At 47.6% G+C, this 24,085-nt stretch overlaps 1 protein-coding gene across 1 annotated transcript in view; it reads right to left on the reverse strand.

Annotated features, from left to right (window-relative positions):
• Positions 1–22,212, reverse strand: part of AJM1 (apical junction component 1 homolog) — a 206,023-nt gene extending 183,811 nt beyond the window's left edge. Inside the window, exon 1 of the mRNA XM_086921171.1 lies at positions 21,904–22,212. The gene's annotated coding sequence lies outside the window, so the exon portion shown is untranslated. The remainder of the gene's footprint in view (positions 1–21,903) is intronic.
• Positions 22,213–24,085: the final 1,873 nt, after the last annotated feature.

The raw sequence follows: 24,085 nt of genomic DNA on the forward strand, positions 1-24,085 counted from the left end.
CGGTAAACTTGCCCTTAGACCCTCCTCACTTGTTGTTGTTGTGTGCAGGACGAGCTGACAAGTTAGAGGCAGCCACATGCAGTGGCATAAAGAAACTTTAGGGTGCCCCCCCTGCAAAGTACATGAAGAAGCCCAACTCCAGACTCACTCAGGAGCTCTCGGGCCAGAGTACTGTGCTGAGGGGGCCCCCCTGGAGCTAAGACCCCCCTGCTCTGCAGGGGCTGTGGGGTCCTTTGTAACACCACTGGCCACATACTGTGCCAATATCGTCTCCGCTGAGCAGACTCTACAGTTGGGTGGTGTCAGCCATTGTGGGATTTCGTCAGCTGTCTGAGTCACCATTCCAAGACCTGCCCTCCTTCTTTATGTACTGTGATAGGTCACAAGATTCGAGCATGTGCATCTAGCACTGGGATCAGTAGAAGACTGCATTCTTCCATGGTGGTTTGCATTAGTGTAGTGGGACTCGGGCAGCTAACAACTTTAACAAGCATTTGCAATGCAATAGGTCTCGCATTAGGAAAGTGTGAGCTATTGGTATTGTAAATGACAATTTTTTTTAATATGTGTTGGCTTTGAAAATACATAAATGAATAGCATTGTCATCACAAAGCCAATAGCTTACACTTTCCTAATGCGAGTCCAATGGCTATGGCAATGCTTGTTGGTAGCAAGCAAGGGCAGTGCTGTTGTGGTGCTGAGTGATGATATTGTGGTGCTGAGTGATGATGTGGTTGAGCTGAGTGATGTGGTGGTGTCCCAGAGTGATGTGGTGGTGTCCCAGAGTGATGTGCTGGTGTCCCCGAGTGATGTGGTGGTGTCCCCGAGTATGTGGTGGTGTCCCCGAGTATGTGGTGGTGTCCCCGAGTGATGTGGTGGTGTCCCCGAGTGATGTGGTAGTGTCCCCGAGTGATGTGGTAGTGTCCCTGAGTGATGTGGGGGTGTTCCTGAGTGATGTGGGGGTGTTCCTGAGTGATGTGGTGGTGTCCCCGAGTGATGTGGTGGTGTCCCAGAGTGATGTGGTGGTGTCACTGAGTGATGTGGTGGTGACCCTCAGTGATGTGGTGGTGCCCCTGAGTGATGTGGTGGTGTTCCTGAGTGATGTGGTGGTGTTCCTGAGTGATGTGGTGGTGTCCCTGAGTGATGTGGTGGTGTCCCTGAGTGATGTGGTGGTGTCCCTGAGTGATGTGGTGGTGTCCCTGAGTGATGTGGTGGTGCCCCTGAGTGATGTGGTAGTGTCCCTGAGTGATGTGGTAGTGTCCCTGAGTGATGTGGTGGTGTTCCTGAGTGATGTGGTGGTGTTCCTGAGTGATGTGGTGTGTGAGGGTGAGGGTGTGAGAGGGGGTGAGGGTGAGTGAGGGTTGTGAGGGTGAGGGGTGAGTGAGGGTGTGTGAGGGTGGGTGAGGGTGTGAGGGTGAGTAAGGGTGTGTGAGGGTGTGTGAGGGTGAGGGGTGTGAGGGTGAAGGAGGGTGACAGGGGTGAGGGTGAGGGTGTGTGAGGGTGAGGGGGTGTGTGAGGGTGTGTGGGTGTAAGGGGGAAGGTGAGTGAGGGTGAGAGGGTTGTGAGGGTGAGAGGGTTGTGAGGGTGAGGGGGGTGAGGGTGCGAGGGTGAGTGAGGGTGCGAGGGTGAGTGAGGGTGAGTGAGGGTGGGTGAGGGTGAGTGAGGGTGTGTGAGGGTGTGTGAGGGTGTGAGGGTGTGTGAGGGTGTGTGAGGGTGTGTGAGGGTGAGAGGGTGTGAGGGTGTGTGAGGGTGAGGAGGTGTGAGGGTGAGGATCCGAAGTAAATGGTGGCAGGGCAGACATCATAAGACAGAGAGAAGAGACTGTGTGGTGACTGCCTTGGTCAGTTTCAGAATCAGGAGGGGCAGAGTCAGCACAGTCTGCGAGGGATCAACGTGTCTAGAGGCAAAGCATAGTGGATGTAGCATTGCAGCTAGCAAGTCCAGTGTTTTCAACCCGAGTGTCCCTAGAGAGATGGCAACACAGCAACAGTATTTGAGGAGCAAGGCTACTGTAAACAAGCACGGTAGGCTTTCATTTTCGTCCAGAAACAAGCTCTTGGTATTACTGTGGGGGAGGGAAGGGGGAGCGGGAGCGCATTCCTTTGAAGTCTGATGCAGGGAGCAGCAGCCTTTGAAGTCTGATGCTGAGGCACAGACAAATGGTGGTGTGTTATGTGGCTGGCTCTGTGCACACGCATAGATCACATGAACTGTAAGCGATCCGCAGCCATTTTGGTAGACGTTTCTTTTCCGCTTACTATAATCTCGCCGGAGCAATTCGCAAGTGCATTGGCTCAGGCGAGACCTAAAAATCGGTGGGGTGCGGCTCGCTGTAAAACTCACCAATATGTTGTCTTTCACCTCTCCAGACGAAAACCAGCAGGAAAGGAAGCTGGCTTACATCCTGCGTGTAAATCCGACCAATCCTTCTGGAGCAGGCTAACCCAGCGCTCTTTTGAGGCTGGAGGCCTGGTTCTGCAATGCTTCAGCTTTTTTACAGCACTGGGATTTCAGGCTCTTAAGTGCGCATGACAGATTGGCCAGCTGTAAACAGCAGGCCAATCTGTCATGCGCACTGAGCTTTGAATCAGTCTAGTCATCCTGCAATATGCAGGATTCTATCTGCCCCGGCCCCACCATCACGCTTGCGCTACCGCGCCCGGTAATGACCATTTTATTATTCTGTGTGTACTTGCTGCGCTTGCAACAGGCGGGGCGACGCTCCCCCGCCTTAACGGAGGAGCCGCTGCTGGGGGACTGTAGGGTCTGTCGGGGGAGCTGGAGAGGGTGGGATTCACGCGGCGAGAGGTCAGCCCCCTTTTATAGGAAAGATGGGTAAAAAATCTTCCCAAGTTCTGAAAGCCCGTTTCACAGCGCTTTGTTTTTTAATATACATAAACTGCGTCTGTCGCACGGTGGCACACATGATGGGAGCACCTGCAGCTACATAACCATGTTGCCACCTTATGCAGTAGTTGAAAACAGTGCACTTGTAAGTTACACATCTCCTCCCGCCTGGGATCAATGGCACACAGCACTCTCTGGTTTGCTTGAAGTAAATCAATCTCTATAAAGTGAGTGAAACGCATCACTATTGATTCTGAAGTGAAAGCCATCCTCACCTTTCCTAATGACATACTCCATCTAACGTCATTCACATTCCTATCTTTGTAGAAACTTAACGGATCTTTCTACAGTTCTCCTTCACTGAAGTCTAAAAAGTGCTGATTACTGACATTCAACGTATCCGACACAAGGTATCCCCTTTGGCAGGCTCAGCAGGAGGGCCACAGCCAGGGCTAGAACGAGTGACCTAGAGTTGAATACACGGCAGCCAGGCGCAATCTGTGACATCCCTTCTGTCTGTCTATAGGATGCATTACTCACTCGATATCACTGGACAGAAACAAAGCCTAGCTCCCATCAATCAGCATGTGTCATAAAGTGTGTGCGCAAGACAGGGAGAAGTGGTAGTCCCATAACGCAACTGCCAGGCACGGGTTCTGTCTCCTTCCACCAGTCCTGGTTTTTTTTATCCAAAAGTACTTTGCATTCATGCAAGTGTGAGCACTTCAGGAACACTGCAGAGGGTCCTTTTCATTCACAATGAACAGAAGAAGCCAGTTTCTGTCATTTATCAGACTGCAGAGCACTGATAAAGTGCCACTTAAAGTGTCGTACGAAAGGCACTGAAATGTCACACAATGTCATACTAAAACCCTGAAAATGTAATACATGAGTAAACTGAAAACTTAGCAGCTATGCTGCCTGAGGTAGTATGGATGGGGCAGGAACAGCTGGGGCTCTGCCCAAGGTGGGTGCGGCATAGGGGCCTGCCCGGTACGGGGACAGCGCATGTGTAGGATGGAGCCCGTTGGGCTCGCAGCGTAGGGTTAAGACGGTGGCTCTGTCCGGGGGCAGCGCAGGTGGAAGGTATTGCTGGGCTCTGTCCGGGGGCAGCGCTGTTGCAGTAGGACACGAAGCGACGAGCTGTAGACGGGCGCGCAGGGGCAGTAGGGTCTCCCGCCCCCTGCGGGTCGAGCCCGTGAAATGACGCTCTCTTCCGTCTTCCCAGCTTTTATTCCGGGCCCGGAGCTCCCGCAGTCACGTTTTCATCTGGCTGACGCACGTGATGTCAGCGAGGGAAGCCCCGTGTGTTTCTTGACGCCTTCCTTCCCTCCCTCCCTCCTCCATCCAGACCCAGCCCCTCTCACGCCACGCACCCACACCCCAGCCCTCGTCCCTATCGATGCTCCAGTCTCGCAGTCCTCCTCGCCCCCCCCCCCCCCCCAATAGAAGCTCTCGACGTGTCCGCAGCGCCAATGACACCGGCCATGTGTTTGCCAGAGAGGCTCCCCTCGCGCTGCCATACAAGGGGGTTGTAGGATGGAAGCTGTCAGTCTGTCTGTCATCGCATCTCCATCACGGCAGCGGCCTGACAGCCCCAGCCTGCAGCTCCAGGCGAGGCGCTCTGCTCGTGGACACGTCACAAGCACGGGGGCAGTAGTAGGTCCTCTCCTCGTGCGGCACAGCACCACACGTCCTCGTGCAGCTCAGAAGCAGCACTCCGCCAAGAAACAGAAACTAAGCCCCTTCCTGAGACATGAGGCAGCAGCACAGGCTCACAGGCTGCTCTCCTGCCTGCAGCAAAAAACGCCTTATGCAGCAAAGGAGCAGCACGTGCCCTCGGGCAGCACATGGACAGCGCCCCCTCTTACAGCCCCCATGCAGCTGCACGGGCTGGAGGAAAACCCCTGATGCGGCATAGGAGCATCACAGGCCCTCAGGGCAGGCAGTACAGGGACAACGCCCCCTCATCCAACCCACAGGAAGAGCACACACAGCAGCACAGACAGGAGGAAGACCTATCATGCGGCACAGGAGCACAGGCTGCCCTTGTGTGGTACAGAACAGTGGTCTTTATACCGACTAGAAGCAACACTATGCACTATAGAAGCAGCCCTCCCCCCCCCCCACCCCCCCCACGCAGTCAAGAAGTAACACCTCTTACACAGTACTGGAGCACCACCACCACTTGTGCAGGGCAGGTATCCAAATTCCAAACAGACACACAGTTCCTCAGATTCAAGGAAACAAAGTCACCTCACAGTAGGGGGCGCCAAATGAATACACAAGTAAATGACTCACAAGCAATCAGTTGTCAAACATAGCAATAAATCCTTACACTACAATGACTAATTTTAAGTTTTGGGGTATAGTGTCCTGTTCATATGTTACCATGACAAAGACCATCGACGTTTTGACCCAATACATCCTTTATAAAAAGGTCTTCACCAGGACCAGTTGCAGGATGCAACGTATACAGAATGACAGGGGACCAACCTAACAAATAAGGTGTTCCCAAGAACTCATTGATAACTTAGATGTCACGAAATACTTCATCAATCAGAAAAGAAGGATTCTTAAAAGGAATAGTGGTTTACTTCACCTCTATGAATTAAAAGCTGCCATGCTTGCAGAAGTTCTGCATCTGAACACTGATATGGGGCCCTTTCATACTGTCCAGAAGCAGCACCGATATCACAGTACAAGAAAACCACCTGCCCTAGCGCCGTACACGAGCAGCACCCCTTCACATAGCCCAGAAGCAAGCATCGCACACAGTAACTGACACCACCTGCCCTAGCGCCGTACACGAGCAGCACCCCTTCACATAGCCCAGAAGCAAGCATCGCACACAGTAACTGACACCACCTGCCCTAGAGCAGTACACGAGCAGCACCCCTTCACATAGCCCAGAAGCAAGCATCTCACACAGTAACTGACACCACCTGCCCTAGCGCCGTACACGAGCAGCACCCCTTCACATAGCCCAGAAGCAAGCATCTCACACAGTAACTGACACCACCTGCCCTAGCGCCGTACACGAGCAGCACCCCTTCACATAGCCCAGAAGCAAGCATCTCACACAGTAACTGACACCACCTGCCCTAGCGCCGTACACGAGCAGCACCCCTTCACATAGCCCAGAAGCAAGCATCTCACACAGTAACTGACACCACCTGCCCTAGCGCCGTACACGAGCAGCACCCCTTCACATAGCCCAGAAGCAAGCATCTCACACAGTAACTGACACCACCTGCCCTAGCGCCGTACACGAGCAGCACCCCTTCACATAGCCCAGAAGCAAGCATCTCACACAGTAACTGACACCACCTGACCTAGAGCAGTACAAGTGTTACAGGAAACACATGATGGACGGAATGCTGACAATGCAAACATTCTCCCCAGTCAAAAGATCTGGGTTAAAATCATCGTTCTTTTCCCCACACCACCTCAGTTTGGACCGAGCCATATGCAAATCAGTCTTGACCCTGTGCCCCATGGGAACAGTCCAGACCGAACTGCCAGGCCAGGTCCTCCCTGGACCGGAAAAAAGCATCCTGGGACCGGTTTCACGGTTTGTCACCCTTCTTCAGCCAGGCTAGCTTGAATCCAGTGGCACAGTGAGCAAGGGACCCACGTCTGGGAATACCCATCCCACTTAGGGCGAAAAGTGTTACAGCAGTGTCCCTTGCTCACTTTGCCCCTGGATTCAAGCTAGCCTGGCTGAGGACGGCTGATTAGCCAGAAACCGGTCCCAGGATGCTTTTTTCAGGTCCAGGGAAGTCATGGCTTGGCAGTTCGGGCTGGACTGTTCCCATGAGGCACAGGGTCAGAATGATTTGCATATGGCCATGTCTGAACTGGGGTGGTGGAGTGAGCTAAAGAATGATGATGGATTAAACCCAGATCTTTTGACTGGGGGTGAGTGATTGCATTGTTCAACACTCCGTCCATCATCCCCTTTGGTTTTGCTAGGGCAGTACAAGAGCAGCACCGCTCGCACATTCCAGAAGCACTCACACATTCCAGAAGCAACACTTCTTGCACAGTTTAAGAGCACAGGAATCCCTTGTGCAGGACAGGAGCAGTGCATCTAACACATCCCAAAAGCACCACCTATTATACAGTACAGGAGCACCCCCTGCCTTCGTGCAGTATGGGAACAGCACCCCATCACACAACCCAAAAGCAACACCAGGCAGTAGAAGAGGAGCACCCACAACAACGACCCAGAAGCAACACCTCACATAGTACAGGAGCAGCACATGCCCCTATGCAATACAGAAGCAGCACCCCTCACACATACTAAGATGCAACACCTCGCCATGCAGCTCAGAAGCAACACAACTAGACAGAGTTTATGTAATACTCCTTATGTAGCAAAAGAACAGCAGATGCCCTCATACGAGTGAAACACCCCCCATACATAGGGCCAAGAACCAGAATCCCTCATACGGCACAGACAAAAGGAAACATTCCCCCTCAATAAGCACAGGGCACCACATTGCCTAACAAGGAAAAGAAGCATTGCTCTCTCAAACAGTTTTAGAACACAGGCTCTCTTATTACACAGGAATACCGGCACCCTCATATATCCCAGAAGCAAAGTGTGACTCCAGAAAACACAGGAGCAACCTGCTGCTTCGCATACACACATCATTTCAGAACCAAGAGACCCAAGGGTGAATGCACTTTACAAATACACATTATGCTATGATGAGTTATAGCAAACAAACCATGAGCAGCAGAAACTTCATAGATCCAAAGAGCAAGACAAACCATCAAATAGCCCACAGCCAGTCCTACTCAGACAACATAGGAGCAAGACACTCTTACAACTATGGAGCAACACACAACGTCGTAAAGCCCAGGAACTCTGCAGCCCCTAACGAAGCATAGGCGTAACATAGGCCCCTGTGCACTACAGAAGCAATCCACTCTTTAAAGACGAGGAGCAACACATCCGTCCCTCATGAAAGCTAGAAGCAAAAAAACTGCCTACAGTGCAGGAACAAATACAACACACAGCTGTACAAACCTACACTCTGTTGAGAATCAACACACCTTTTATGAAGCACAGGAGCAAAATTAGATGTTCCTACAATATGAGCCTCAAATATCCTGCAAAAAGAACAGCAAGCCATCATCCTCGTGCTCTGCATAAGAATAACCCACCCCTTGATACAATACTGAAGCACCATCCTCTTCTAGAGCCCAAGAGAAACCTGCCCTCAAACTGCACAGGAGCAACACCTACACACTATTACAAAACAGGTGAACCTGCCACCTCAAACTACACATGAGCAAAATCCACACACTCTTACAAAACAGGTGAATCTCCGACCTCAAACTGCATAGGAGCAACTCCCACAAACTCTTTAAAAAACAGGTGAACCTGCCACCTCATACAGCACAGGAGCAACAACCACACACTTAAAGAAAGGGATAACTTGCCACCTTATACAGCACATGAGCAACACCACCCACAATATCGCCCTCACATAGTCCAACGAGCAGAAAAACAGTGATTAGCACAGGAGCACTTCAAACCTTATGCAGAATATTTATTTATTTACTATTTATTTTATTTAAAGTCTTATATAGCGCGTAGTTACCCTGGAGCATCCCAGCGCTTGTTCCAGAAACAGAGAGGTGGCAGTCACATGTACTCAAGGTCAGCAGTTAACAAAAAGATGTGTTTTCAGGAGTTTGCGGAAACGGAGAAGACACGTCTCAGAACGCAGACTCAGGGGGAGTAAATTCCAGAGAACAGCAATTTTCACTGAGAATCTTCTTCCCCCTGTACATGCCTTTTTAACTTTGGGGATCTTGAGCCAGTGTTTCTGGTCTGAGCGTAGGGTTCTATTGGCCTTATAGGGTATAACTAAATTCTTCAGGACCGGAGGACCTCTACCCTGCAGAATTTTGTGCGCAAGACAGAGGGACTTAAATTTGACCCTTTCACGCACCGGCTACCAATGCAGTTCCCTCAGTGCAGGTTTAGCCGACCGTGACATTGGAATGTTCTTAAGTAACCGCGCTGCAGCATTTTGAATTTGCTGTAGTTTGTTGAACGTTGCTTCAGGGGCACCAAGATAGATAGCATTGCTATAATCCAGTCTTGATACAATCAGCCCCTGAATCAGCAACTTCCTAGATAGCGGTGGGAGGAGGGGCAGAACTTTACGCACGGACCGGAGAAGACCGAAGCAGACTCCTGCCGTTTTTTTTGCCTGAGTCCTGAAGGAGAGATCTTGCTCCAATTATACCCCGAGACTCTTCATCTCCTCCTTGGGGTTGGGGAGAGTGCCCAGACAACTGGGCCAGATAGTCGAGGGGAGTGAAGAACCTTTATGCCCTAAGAGCATTATGTCGGTCTTTGAACCGTTCAGCTTTAATGCTGACTCACACATCCAGGTGTAGACTTTGGACATGCAAGAATGCAGCATGTCTGGGCTTTCGGCAGACTGGGAAAGAGAGACCACCAACTGGGTATCATCAGCGTAGCTCACGATTTTGATATTAAATGGAGAAACCACATCCTCCAAGGGGGCCATATAAACATTTAACAATGTGGGGCTCAAGGAGGAGCCTTGTGGCACACCACGTTGGAGGGGGATTGATGCTGATCGTGCGCTACCTTCCCATACCTGGTAGGTCCGAAGAAACGACTGAAGCCATTTCAATGCCATCCCAGTCACCCCTACATCTGACAGCCGTTGAAGTAACACTTGATGGTTAACAGTGTCAAAAGCTGCACTGAGGTCCAGGAGGATCACTGCCACTGATCCTCCCAAATCCAAAATGCTTCTGGCTTCTTCAACGACTGCCAGTAGGGCGGTGTCAGTGCCCTATCCTGGCCAAAAGCCTGTTTGCGAATTTCTCAGCAGGCCATTGGACTCAAGAAAGTGTGATAGATGGAGATTCACCAACCTTTCCGTGATTTTACTAAGCCCAGGAAGCAAAGAGATGGGCCTGTAATTCGCCATGTCAAGAGGATCTAAATTGGGCTTTTTCAAAAGGGCTTTTACTACTGCTCCCTTCCAGTTCGGGGGGACTAGGCCAGACGCCAGAGAAGCATTGATCAACTCGGTCACAGGATTAGCGATGGTGGAACCTACCTGTTTCAAAATCCTCATAGGGACTGGATCACAAGGTGAGCCACTCTTAATAGTGGCCAGAGCCTTGAGGACCTCATCCACAGATACTGGTCCAAAAGCTTCTAAACAAACAGGGGGTCCAACTAGTTCACTGCTAGACTCTGCTCTCTGGTTCATCTGGGGCAGGGCACTTAGGATGTTTGCTATTTTTGTGTGAAAATAGTCTGCTAGATCTTTGCATTTTTCTTCTAAATTATCAGTGGCTGCGGGCGGCTCGGGAACCCTCAAAAGCTCCTTAACCACTAAAAAGGTTTCTCTAGAGGAGTTCGAAGCATTCTTAATTCTCTCCTCAAAGAATTGAGCTTTAGTGCGCTGTAGAGCAAGTTTGTATGCCCTTATCGCCGAGCGATATTCAGCCTTACTGGTCTCCTCCCAGTCCTTCCTCCAGGCACGTTCAAGCTTCTTGCAACCCTTTCTAAGGGTTCTTAACTCAGGCGTATACCAAGACGCAGAGCTCATTCTCTTCTCTCTCTTTACAGCAGATATTTTTGGGAGGACAGAGTCAAGTGAGCTGGTCAACCATCTACTGAGATTCACATCTGCCAGTACTGGGTCCAAGACAGGGGAGGGACAGGAACCTTCAAGTTTAAGAGTCAAATTTTCAACCGACAGCCTCGACCAAGGACTTTCAGAGATACAGACACTGGGAGGAGATGTAATAGTGACCTCCGTTTGCCAGGTGAAAGGGATTAACAGATGGTCCGACCACGAAAGTGGGAAGGGAGGTAAGACTTTCACAGCAACAACGTTAGTAAAAATCGGATCGAGCAAATGGCCCTTATTATGAGTAGCCCCTGAGTTAATGAGGTCTACCTCATATACTTTTAGGTCGCATTGGAGGTCAGCCGCCAAGCGATCCGCCGGGTCATTAAAATGAAGATTGAAGTCTCCCAACATCATAAAATTGGTGGTCGAGGAAGCCAAGACCGTGACGGTTTCCATCAAGGAATTAACAAAATTTCCGATGCATCCTGGAGGACGATACACCAATAACCCAGACACCGCCACCGTAGGTGAGATCTGGAAAGAGAACTTACAGCTCTCACAGTCCAACACCCCACTATTCTGAGCCCTACACACCAAGGAATCCCTGTAAAGTATGGCAATACCCCCTCCCCGCCCTACTGACCTATTCTGAGAGTAGATTAAAAAGCCAGGGGGGAGGGCTCTTACAATATCCACCTCTGAGCCTGATGTAAGCCATGTTTCCGTTAAAAACAAGATGTCTAGATTGTGATCTTGTATGAGGAGATTAATCTCTAATGAATGCTTCAGAAGAGATCTACAATTCAAAGAAGCCATTCGTAGGGGATTCCTTACCGTAGATTGCCAGGACGGACAGCAAAGACCGCAGTGTGAAGAATAGTTCAAAGAAACACGACTAGGCGCCTCATCACCAATACACACTCTCATGCAGGACATTAGAAATAGACCTCATACATAGAGGCAATACGGTACATACAGAAGACGACAACACACCAATATATAGCTCAAGAGGAACACGCAGCTCTACACAGTACAAAAACTATGAGCAACACAGTATTTTCCAGCATAGGAGCTGAAACAACCCAGGTGAAATATACCCCCATACAAAGCTACTGAACAGATACAACAGAGGCACAGCCCATCTTACAAGCAAAACCCATAAAGGAGATGAGCATCCCGCCCCTCTTATAGCCCATAACTCATTAAAAAGCACCACTCGCAGCACAGCAGCCCTACACCCACCCCCCTATGGGCAACACACCCTTGCGTACAGCAGGAAAGCAACTCACCACATTGTTGCACAGGAGCATCACCCACCTTTGCACAATACAAGAGAGAAATGCCTCAAAAACTTCACAGCACAGGAGTAATATTGCTCATGTTGTGAACAGCACACAAGCAACACACCATCACACAGCACACTTCATTTGTAACATGTATTGCAATACTCTGGCTTAGGAGCGACACAATCTCGTACAGCACAAAAGCTTTATACCTCATAAAGCGATCGCATTATAAAACACAGGCCTGACACATTTTCATGCAACAAATTAACAGCACACACCTTACAGCGCACGTCCAACACGCCCCACAAAGCAGAGCACATCACATCATCTGAAACAGAACGCACATCACAGTGTTAGCACACCTCCTTATGCAGCACAGGCGCAAGTGACGGTTGTGCAGTTTACATTTCAGTCTTCAGACCTTGTACCAGGAGAACTGCTAGCAGCGATGCAACTAGGCAGGCCCCCTGCCACATTTTCAGGATATCCACATAAAATACATGTACACAGTTTCGGACAGGCCCTTTATTCCACCAGGCATTTCCCCGGTGGGCTGGAGCGCTTGGAGGCGGGTTTGAAAGCAAGGGCCGCCCCTAGTCCCTCTGTCACTTTCCCCAGCTCCCTGAGGTTAACTGCACCAGGCATGGGGAGGCTTCACTAGAGAGAGAAGGAGAGGTAGAAAGGTGGAAGGTAGAGTGACAGCGATTAATAAGGGTGGAAAGAAGAGCGAGCATGGATGGATGAAAAGAGGGCGAAAGTGCAAGGCGATGAAGGGAGAGGGGCTGGTTTGGGCATTTTTGCCAGGGCTGCTTTTGGTTCCAAAGTCCAGACCTGAATCTACATACAATGAATGGAAATGGATATAATTTACTCAGTCAGTGGTTACTCTGAAAATCTGACCTGGATCCAGCCCTCCTAAACCTAAGCTGAACCTCCCCAGGAAACTGTATGGTTAAGAATTGTAATAGCCAAGGTAATATTACCAGGCCTGGTACCTCTCTTCCCTCACATACAGGGAAGCTACATTCTTGCCACCAGAAGGTTCACATAATAAGGTGCCACGTCCCACCAACACCTTTACTTTAAACCCCTGGCAAATATTGTTGTAAAAATTGTGGCATAGCAGCTAGGCCATCTTCAGGAGATACTACCCAAACAGCAAGTGATAGAGGTAAATCTCATCTGAAATCCTGTAGCAGCATCAAACTGGGCCTCAATGCTAAGAAGATCCTGAGTAACACTGTGCCGCATGTCTGATCCTTTGCATGAGACCGCATGACCACATAACACCTGCCTGGAGGTCCCTGAGTTGGCTCTCAAGTAAACAAGTCCTAAAACATTGTGTCTGCATTCCATGGCCTGTGCGGCCTTGAAACCCTGGGCTACATACTCAGAATTAGAACACTGAAATGTTGAGAGCTCCATTGAAGACAATGGAGTAGCTCCGGATATAATGGCTGGTATAATCCCGGAGCACCAACATTCCAAAGTTTGTCTTTATGTTTCTCCCTTTTTAATTTAGAACATTCTTCCCTCAGTGGGTGGATTGTTCTAATAGCCTTATAGCTCTTCTGCATCGGGCTATACCGGTTGTTAAAGGTCCTATCCCTCTTTATAGGCCCAAGCCGGGTCAGGGCCTTTAGCAACCGGTATAGCCCTTTGCAGTATGCTATAAGGCTATATAGAACACTGGAATGTTGAGAGCTCCATTGAAGACAATGAAGTGGCTTCCAGCTTATAATGGCAGGTGTAAGCCTTCTGCTATAACATTCCAATGTTTGTCTTTCTGTTTCTCCCTTTTTAATTTTGAAAATTCCACTCTCAGTGGGTGAAAAGTTCTAATAGGCTTATAGCCCTTCTGCCTTGCGCTATACCTATTGTTAAAGGACCTCAAACTTGTTATAGGCCCTGGTTCAGGGCCTTTAAAAACCGGTATAGCCCTTGGCAGCAGGCTAAAAGGCTATCTTAGAAGCCTGGAATGTTGAGAGCTCCACTGAAGACAATGAAGTGGCTTTTGGCTTAAAATGGCTGGTAAAAGCCTCCTGCTATAAACTTCCAATGTTTATCTTTCCGTTTCTCCCTTTTTAATTTAGAACATTATACTCTCAGTGGGTGAAATGTTCTAAAAGGCTTATAGCTCTTCTGACTCATGCTATCCCGGTTGTTAAAGACCATCACCCTTGTTATAGGTCCTCGTTCAGGGTCTTTAACAACAGGTATAGCCCTCGGCAGCAGGCTATAAGTAGGGTGAGCAGACATCCCCGATTTCTCCAGACAGTTCCAGTTTTCAGAGGACTGTCCCGTTGTCCCAACACTTTTGTTAAATTTAAATAAATCTCCCAGTTTTGGGGGAAAAAGTCAGGTCATCTTGCGAAGCAGCCATGAAAGGTATGCTGTCCTTTCTCAGGCAGCTCTGAAGTCTGGAATAATTTAATTAATTAATCTCCTTCTACAGGCTGCACAGGAGGAGGTCACAACCTGCTCACATCAGAGAACAGAGTGGGGAGGAGGGGGCATGGGGGTGCAGGTAAACGTGCTGCCATCGTTAGGGTTATGTGAACAGCCATGTAAATATGTGTGTGTATATATATATATATATATATACACACACACACACACACACACATGTGTGTGTATATCTGTGTATATATGGAAGAAGTTTTCCGTGCAGACCCTCAGCAATAATCACCAAGTCCCAGAGGGTCACAGAAAGGCAGCACACCAAACAGCAAATCCAGGTAAGTTCAAGTTGCTCACTTCATGTTTATTTGCTTTTTCTCTTTTTTCATTTCTCCTTAAGTTTCAACCATGCAAAGTGCAAAGTGCGTCAGGTAACAAAAAGACGACCTACGCGTTTCGGCCAGAGGTCTACACACATATACACATGCACATATACACACACATACATTTACATGGCTACGCACACATGCACACGCATACATTTACATTTTACATGGCTACGTTCACATAACCCTAACGATGACAGCACACACAATATATATATATATATATATATATATATATATATATATATATATATATATATATATATATATATGTATATGTATATAGATAAATAGATATAGATATATATTTATTTTGATGGGGAAAGATAAGCCATGAGGCTTAAATCTGGATGCAGAACTGCACATGCACCTTTGATATAGCCCTGGGAGAGAATGTGGACTGTATAAAATGAACTATCCACAGAAAGTATTATATGTTTCTTGGTACTGAGAAATCTTGTACTTTGTGGTAGGAAACCCCACTAATTTGGATATGTGAAATTGTTTGCACTGAACATATGCGGGTCATTGCCAAACTTAGATGTTCAAGGTTGCTTACCATCAATATTGGCATTTTTTGCATGAAAACAGTGAACTTGGTTGATTAGGAGTACAGGATTGTCTATTGTAATTGGTTAAAAGCATGGGCACTTTATTGTGCTTTTTGCACTGGCACATTCGCGATTTATACTGCCAGGCGGTATTCACATACACTTGCTGCTAGTGGCTTATGACAATACTACTGAAGAAATTCAGACACTAAAGTTTATCATTAGTGCTTGACTCTGTAATGAGTCAGATACTTTATCGGAAAAAGTACTGAGCACTGACACTTTAAGCTTGCTTATTTGCTTATTTGCACAGCTACATCAAGTTCTGTTATATGTCCTGTTATGTATTTTGGCACTAAGGCACTTCATTGAAACAGGTACAGAACATGGACATTTTAAATTTAGTAGGGATTGCTAATCAATCACAAGCATTGGCAATGCCAATAAGACTCACCAATAGGAGTTCTACTGGATTTACTGTACTGCACGGGTTAAAAGCAGGGATTGATAATCAATCACAAGCATTGGCAATGCCAGTAAGTCTCACCAATAGGAGATCTACTGGCTTTGTCAATGGGGAGGGGTTGGTGCACGAAGATCACCTGAGTGATGGTTGGCAGTAGTGGGCTCTCAGTGGAGGCAGTGAAGACTCAATTCAGAGCTGTCAATTTACAGTACCACATTATGGATCAGGCAAGGGGATTTCTCTGCAGTTAAGGTAATATTTGTATCCATATGTTAATGCTGTTCAGACTTGCTTTCATGGTTCATTAATGGAAATCCTTTATTATTAGGGTGAGCGCTGTAAGTAAATATTGTTAGCTCCGACAGCACTACTGACAGTGGTTCTGATATAAAAATGTGTACACACATTTTCAAAGTATAGCAATTTGAGTCTATGTATTATGCTCCCAGAATGCTCTCTGATAAGATACAAATATTAGCAGAAGCTTGAAAGCAAGATTCATGATTCTTTGCTTTCAAAATAAAATGTTCACAAAAAAAATGCAAGTAGGAAAAAAACAGTTAGCTAACGTACTGTAAAAGTTTAGGAACCTTTTCTTTGCAGCATTATTTAGTAACCTGTGTTGCTGCATGCTAGTATTTCCCAAAAATATTCAAAATGGTAAATTAAGTGTAACCAGTTTCAATAAGATTATAGGAAACAACAATAAACAAGCATTGGCAAATCCATATGTCTGAAATTGTTAGTCAGACTTTTGGTTATGCCAGTGCGTGACTTGTTTTGGCATGGTTTTTGTAAAGCCTTATTGGTGTGGGAGCTGCTAGGCCCTCGCCATTATAACAAACATTGGCAAAAGCAAAAATTGTTTTTGGTCTCAAAATGAACAGATTGCCACAGTATTTCCTGGCACTGAACAAAACTACTTTATGTGCTAATATGCTCCTTGTGAAAGAGCAGAATGCTGTCACTCACAGTGAAGAGGGGGGAGGGAAAAAGAGAGAGAGAGAGAGAGAGAGAGAGTGCTTCAAAAGGTCATGGTTAAAGCCAGACCTAATTAGGGACCCAATTATTAAATAAAGTCTTGAAAGTGCGCACATGGTATATGTCCATGCGTTAAGTGCAGATAATACGGCTTTCATGAATTCAAAATAATTTATAGGAGTAGGCCTAGAAATCGTACTCCTCAAAACTATTTGTCAACTGCGTGTTTGCACGTTCACTTTCTCTACAACCACTTTTTTCCCAACCCTAGAACACGTTTTACGACTGTCATTGTCCGGGGACTCAAAATGGCATTCTAACCCTGGAACTATTGCTAACCACTACCTTCAGCCCCAGTTTGTAGATCTGCAGACACCCGGCAACATCAGATAATTGCTGGTATTCAAATCCTACTATATGAGCCCTGGCATAATCAGTGAGGTTATATTAGTGCTCTTTTATAATGAGATTGCTGCCATAATCTGTTGCCACATTTCATGGCACTAAAGGGACAAGTGGGTTTTGTTACAGGACAAGTAGATTTATGAAGCAACTTCCCCCATGGACAAGTAGATATTTGATTAAATTCCACATCCCTGACCGCAGTGCATAGGCGCAGTTTTAGCAGTCTGGGCAGTTAACTTTGTTACAGCTGGTGGGTTACTTAAATGCATTGTAAGAGCGAAAGTAAAACTAGTGATTGAATTATACAACATTTTGTATACGGTCCGAAAGACAGTCACTGAAAACAAGTTATTTGTTGTGGGACAGCTTCCTCGTGAGGTGCAGTGACAGGATTTTTACATTTAAAAAAAAAACAATTTCTTTTTTTCCCACACTTTCGGACACATCATATAAAGATACCATGGTAAACATTGAATCAATGAGTACAATAGTTGATTCCCAAAGAGAGTTAATACAATCAAAAACAAATTTCAAAAATATTGACAACTCATACTCTACAGTGACCAATGAATACTCATATACCCAGGATAATAAACAAAAATTACATATATAAATCAAATAGTCATCCCATTCAGGAGTTCATATGTGTTACAAATAGGTCCCATATCTTTAGCCCTAATTTCTGTTTCCTTGTCCCCTTAACTGAATATAAACTAGATTCCAAACTAGCTAATCTGTACATTTTCGCTTTCCAAACTTCGAACCTTGGTGGTTCGGGACTTAACCAATCCCCTGCTATGATTTTTACATTTTTACTGCACTATTACGCATACATGATCTGGCACACTGCGTGTTGTTGTAACATTGCTACGGACATTTCCAGAGCTGTTGTGTTTTGTCAGATGTGAATATCCGACCACAAAAGTAGTAGAGCACAACGCCTAAAGTATAAAAAGTATTAAAAAAATATATAACAAGCATTGGCCTTGTGGCCGTGAAAGCGAAAGTTTTCGCAGGGACGCGCTCTGTGGTGGGGGAGGGGCAGAGCGAGGTGCTTGGGAGAGCGCTGTAAGGCTTTATTAGCCATGACGGAGGAATGACAGATTGTGGGTGCGCGAGTGCAGGCGTGCGTATCCGCAAGCTTCAGGCCAGGAAAAGCCTCTGGTAGCACTTTAAAAACCCATTAACTAAATGTGAATCAGCGCATGCGCTGGCTCAGGCGAGACCTAAAAAGCCCCATTACTGTCTGCACATTGCTGACGACAATGAAAAGCAGACAATGTGCTGGAGCTGCTGAACGTGTGCCGGTGTCTGAAAATGACACTGGGACAAGTTCAACTTATTTCTGTGGGGCCCAACTTCTTGTTAGGGGGGACGGTGTCCACCCTGTGAAAAGAGTGGGTGGACGCCGTGTACCCGCGTGTACCCCCGACTCATGCCCTGCTGCCCCCACTTCCCCATAGATGGTACCTCCAACCCCCACTGTGGTTCTGGTAGAGCTTTTAGCTGTGACATTTGTACAAAATTCACCCCTATTTCCAATCCAATTTCAAATGGGATACTGTTCTACTTTTAGGTGTGTCCTTTGATTTCAAGTGCACTAAAGGTACCTTGGTGGCCTGGAGAAGTTTGCAAGTAAGCTAAACTGGAAAAGCCGAAAAAGGAATGAAAAACACAAAAAGAAAAAGAAAATTCAGAAAACGCAAAAAGGCTGAAAGGTGAAAGCAGATGTACAATGTAAGAGGAATGGTACAGAACCTGAGAAGTATATGAGAAAGCAATGGGGCAGAGGGAAAAGGACAAAAAGAGAGAAATTAGGAAAAAAACAAAGGAAAATAGATGAAAGGATCAAAAGGGGAGAACATTAAAATTAGAAGAACACTTCCGAACAGGCGTTGAATGGTTTAAGCATGCGTTTAATCTGCATAGCAGCGGCTGTAATAGTTGCAACATAGTTCAATGGGTTGATAAATAGAGTGACTGCAAAAAAACATGCCTAGCCTGTAGGCAGGGCCACTGAAATTATGCAATTCCACTGTTGCAGCATTTTTCACGTCATTATGGCTCGGCCCTATTTGCCACATAATCCATCATCTGCTACATAATTTGCAGAATTTTACAAGAAAAAAATTTTTCAAACTCAAACGGATCAAAAGTTACTAAAAGCGCTGTGACGCGTGTACACGCAGTAGAAGGCCCTTCACAAGGTTTAACTGGTCATCGTTCAGTTGCTTCTTTATGTATTTCGTTTTTAAACAGGTACCATTCAGGTGAAATCATTGCCCAAATAGTATTACGATGTGTAGAAATTACAAAATAATGTAGTAATACTTTAAAAAATGTGTGCATTATGCCGTATAATTTGCATTTTCTTGCCGCATGACTTTGTCAACCCTGCCTCATATTTTAGTGCTCTTCTGCAGATTCTACTTCCAGTCAGAAAGTTCAGTAGGTGAATGCACCTACTGTAGAAATATCTGCACCCTGCCAGCCAGAGTCTGCTCAATGTGACAACTCAGTGGCTAATCCACTTAATGAAGATATGTGTGTGTAACACATAAATCATGGGTTTATAATCACTGTGCGATAGATCCAATATTAGATGTGCAGATACTTGAAGGTAAAATGTACAGAATATTTCGCACTTTGTACCAGTGGCCCTAGAACTAAGGGTGCGCCCCTCCCCCATAACTTTGAAGGAGTTCACTTTATCAACTAATAAATGCGTTTGCCTGATTGTCTAGCAATGTATAATATGTTTTCAAAGACAGAATATCAAATTTCAGATAGCCTGCTTTGAGCGGCTGCTAATACATTTTTTAACACAGCATTTACTTTTTCATTCTTGACTCAAAAATGATGGCATTTTGTAAACGGACCGTGGCAATACCTGCTGAGATACAGGAGAGTGTGAAATAAGAATGCTACACTATGCTAATCAGTTAAAACTCACATGAAATCAAAACAACTGCTTGGTTTACAAAATAAACCTTTAGAATAAAACGGTGGTGCAGTATTTATCAGATGTGGTATTACCTACCCATTGTGAGTTCTACAACTCGATATGATGAATAGAATGCAAATAACACATGGTTTCCCATGTTCTGAGCCTCAAAACTCAGAATATGGCCGTATTTTCCCATTCAATTCCTGCCACGTTTTACCTGACAATATTTATGCTGGAAAAAGTATTCTCCTTTCGTTCACTTTTGGAATCTTGATCCAAGTGCACGTCATCACAATAACAGACTGAACATTTCAGACATGTATTTGCTAACATGTGCTCCAAAATGCACTATTGAGCCTTATATTACTTCGCTCTTGCAGTAAGCAGGAATCCCCCAATCCACACACTTGCTCTTTCAGTAGTATTGGGATTCTTCACCAGCCCTGCCTTCAGTGAGTTGGTGCCGCTGCAAGCACCCCACGACCACTGGCCCTGCCCTTAGGACCCCTCACCCCCCTCTGCCCTCCAGATCAAAGTTCCTAAAATATTTTTGTACAGTTCGATTAGTGCACACAGCTCAAGGGGGCCTCGCGTACCGCACACAGCTCAGGAGCACGGACACAGCTCAGGAGCAGCCCTCTTACAATGCACTGCTTAGGATACCCCTCACACAACACACAACTTCAGAGCACGCACCCCTTCTACAGTAGGCAGCTCTGGGACTCCCCTCGTGCAGCTTGGGGCACCTCTCTTACATCTCACTGCGCAGGAGAACCCCCAGGAGCCAATCACACTACACACAGCTCGGAATCCCCCCTCTAACAGAGCGGAGACCAGCAAGGCCCTCCTCGTGCAGCACAGCACCAGAGCGCCCTCGTACAAGGCCAGAGCTCAAGAGCACCATCGATACAACACACAGCTCACAGGCTCCGCCTCTCAGAGAGCACACAGTACAGTAACACCCCTCACGCAGTTCACAGCTCAAGCACTACACAACCCGGGGGACAGGTTAATACATCAGAAAGCTCTGAAGCCCCCTCCTCAGACAGCACAACCTTCACACCCCGCACAGCTCAGAAGCCCCCTCCTCAGACAGCACATAGCTCAGGAGCACACCTTTCATGCCCAGCACAGCTCAGTACCACCCTCCTAATACAGCACAACCTTCACACTTCGCACAGCTCAGAAGGCCCCTCCTCATGCAGCACACAGCTCAGAGCACCCCCTTCATACCTCGCACAGCTCAGAAATCCTCTCCTCATACAGCACACTGTTCAGGGGCACCCTTCATACCCCGCACAGCTCATACGCCCCCTCCTCATGCAGCACACAGCTCAGAGTACACCCTTCATACCCCGCACAGCTCAGAAGCCCCCTCCTCATGGTGCACGCAGCTCAGAGCACACCCTTCATACCCGCACAGCTCAGAAGCCCCCTCCTCGCCGAACTCAGAGGTCTTGGACGCCCTCTTCGTGCACCACACCGCACAACAAGAGCGCCCCATCCTCGCCGCACACAGCCTAGTACAGCACCCCCCGCGGAGTAGCGCTACTCCCCGCAGAGCAGCCGCGCACAGCACCCTGCCGCGCAGAGTGCATTAATCAGGGCGGAAGCAGTCTTCCTTACTCAGTCAGTTCAGTTGTATGCAGCGGTCAGACAGCACAGCAGAGCCTCGCGTGTGACATGAGAGGCCACACACACGGGAGCGCACTCCTCACGTGCACACATGTACAAACAGGAGCATCCGTCCTCGTGCACCCTTCATACACACACTGCGCCCCCCCCCCCCCCCCACCCCCAACCTTTGACAGCTGAGGGCTGCAGCCATCCTTACCACAGCACGCAGCTACCAATCACTGCAGCGCACTCGGACCGGCCCCCCTCGTCCACAGTCCACCAGATACCGAGCCACTGGCGGCCAGGGTGCCGGGGGCTCTAATGCCACCCTCGCCCACGGGCTCCGCACACCCACCATCCGGCCCTCTTACCTCCAGCCGCCCGATGCAGTGCACAGGATGCCAGCGCCTGACCCTTCTCGGTCCCTCCCGTCCACACCTGAGGGTTCCCTCCGCCTCTCAATCCGTTTGACACACACTCCGAGATGGATGGCAAATTGGTCCAGTGCCAGGGATCCGGTGCTCCCTGTCAACGGTGCGTGAGGAGATCTCTCTAAGCCCAGGCTGTCTGCAGAAGCCTCGGGGGCCGGGGAGCGCAGGGGGCTTCCCAGTGCCCCCTCCTCCTCCTCACACGCCTCCTCCCCCTCCAATCATGGTGCATTAGACAGCAGATGTCTGATCTCTCAGCTACCTGTAAGCCTTTGATGGGTTCTCCGAAGATTCCAGCCTGGGTTCGGGCTCAGCAGCGCCCCCGGTGGCAGGAGTGAGCATCAGCAGTTCTTAAAGGGCCGGTGTCACCTGAGCCTGGCGCACCAATAACAGGTTCACCTGCTGACCCCGAGGTCGAAGTGATGCCCTGACACAGGGGTTTATCGATGGCTCCGGCCGGTCAATAAACCGCATGCGGGAAAACTCTCTCTTCAACGTATACACGGAAACGTATTTTAGGTTATTATAACATTTTATTTTGTGTTTTACACTGAAGACGTAAACTATTGGCTAGAAAGATACAGAGGGACACAGAGATGGGAACAGTGACATATAGCTCGAGAGACAGATCACAAATAGAGATTTGTGATCACATTGATGGGCAGATGAATACATAGACAGATGATCTAAAAGAAGAACTGGTGGATACATGTGATTGAGTACCAAAAGTTAACAGATCGATAATGGAATAAGCATAAGTAAATAGGGGTGTGAGTTAATCGTTGGTCCACTTCGACGTAAACTATTATTTAGCCACCAAAACAAACGTACACGCATATTTAAAATTGTTTATGTGAGAGAAAGAATTGGGAGGGGGGAGGGAGCCCCCCCACACACCACTGTAATACAAGCAGCGTTAACGAATAAATGGGTCCATAGATGTTTTCATTTTCAGTTGTGTAGCCAGCCACCTTTCCCAAAGGCATCACATTGAAAATACATAAAAACATGTATACATCCAACGGGCTTCAGGCCTCTTCATCCATTCCTATGTTCATGTGTCATCCACATTTTGTTTACACTCACCACAGCATGTGGCTATGCGTCAGCCCACTTCAGCTATTGGCTGTACTCATTCTGAGTAACCGCATTTTGCTGTGCTCGTGTGCACATCCACCTAGGAATGAGTCCACAATGCAGGAGCTGGTGGACTTACCTCTGCTTTCCTTTCTGGTGTCATTCCATGTCTTGCTTTCAAAGTATTTTTGCAGGGAGTCATTTTTTTTTTACAAATATATGTGTGCCACCTCTAGGCTGTAGCATTTTAGACTTTCATTATTTTTATTATTATTATTATTATTGACATTTGTTGAGCGCACGGCTACCCCCAACGGGGGTGTCCCGGCGCTAAGGATTACGAATGAACAGGAGGAGGAATTAGCAGCCAGAAAATAAAAAGGTTTTTAGTTTGCCCCTGAATTGGGATTCAGTGTCAGCGAAGCAGAGACTGATGGGTAGGGCGGTCCAGAGTTTTGATGCGACTACTGCAAATGCTCTGCCACCCTTCCTCACAAGGCGGAACCTGGGGGGGAGCAGGAGCCGGCGATGGTTCGATCTGAGGTTAAGGGACGAATGGACCAGTTTCAATCGTTGTCTCAGATATAGGGGGCAATTTCCATTCAGGGCCCTAAAAACTAGTGTGAGGGCCTTGAATCTGACGCGAGCAGAGATTGGGAGCCAATGCAACTTTCTAAGATGGGGTGAAATGGAGTGGCGGTAGGGGACTCTACAGATCAGCCTGGATGCAGCGTTCTGCACCATCTGCAGTCTGTGTAATAGGTAAGCAGGGAGTCCAAGATAAAGACTATTCGCGTAGTCCAGGTGTGAAGTGATCAAGGCATGGGTCACTGTTTTCATGGCCTCAGCAGAGAGAAAGTGGGAGATCTTTTTTAGCATGTGTAATTTAACAAAGCAAGAAGAGGTGACTTTCTGGATTTGAGTTTTGAAGGATAATTCATTGTCGAATTGAACTCCCAGGTTACGGGCTGTCTTTACAGGGGAGGGGGGTGGATTAAGTTCTGCTGGCCACCAGGTGGTGGGTGTCAAAGGGTTTGCTTGATTTAAA

This window comes from Lissotriton vulgaris, chromosome 5 (assembly GCF_964263255.1).
Source record: "Lissotriton vulgaris chromosome 5, aLisVul1.2, whole genome shotgun sequence".
In the NCBI taxonomy this organism is placed as follows: domain Eukaryota; kingdom Metazoa; phylum Chordata; class Amphibia; order Caudata; family Salamandridae; genus Lissotriton; species Lissotriton vulgaris.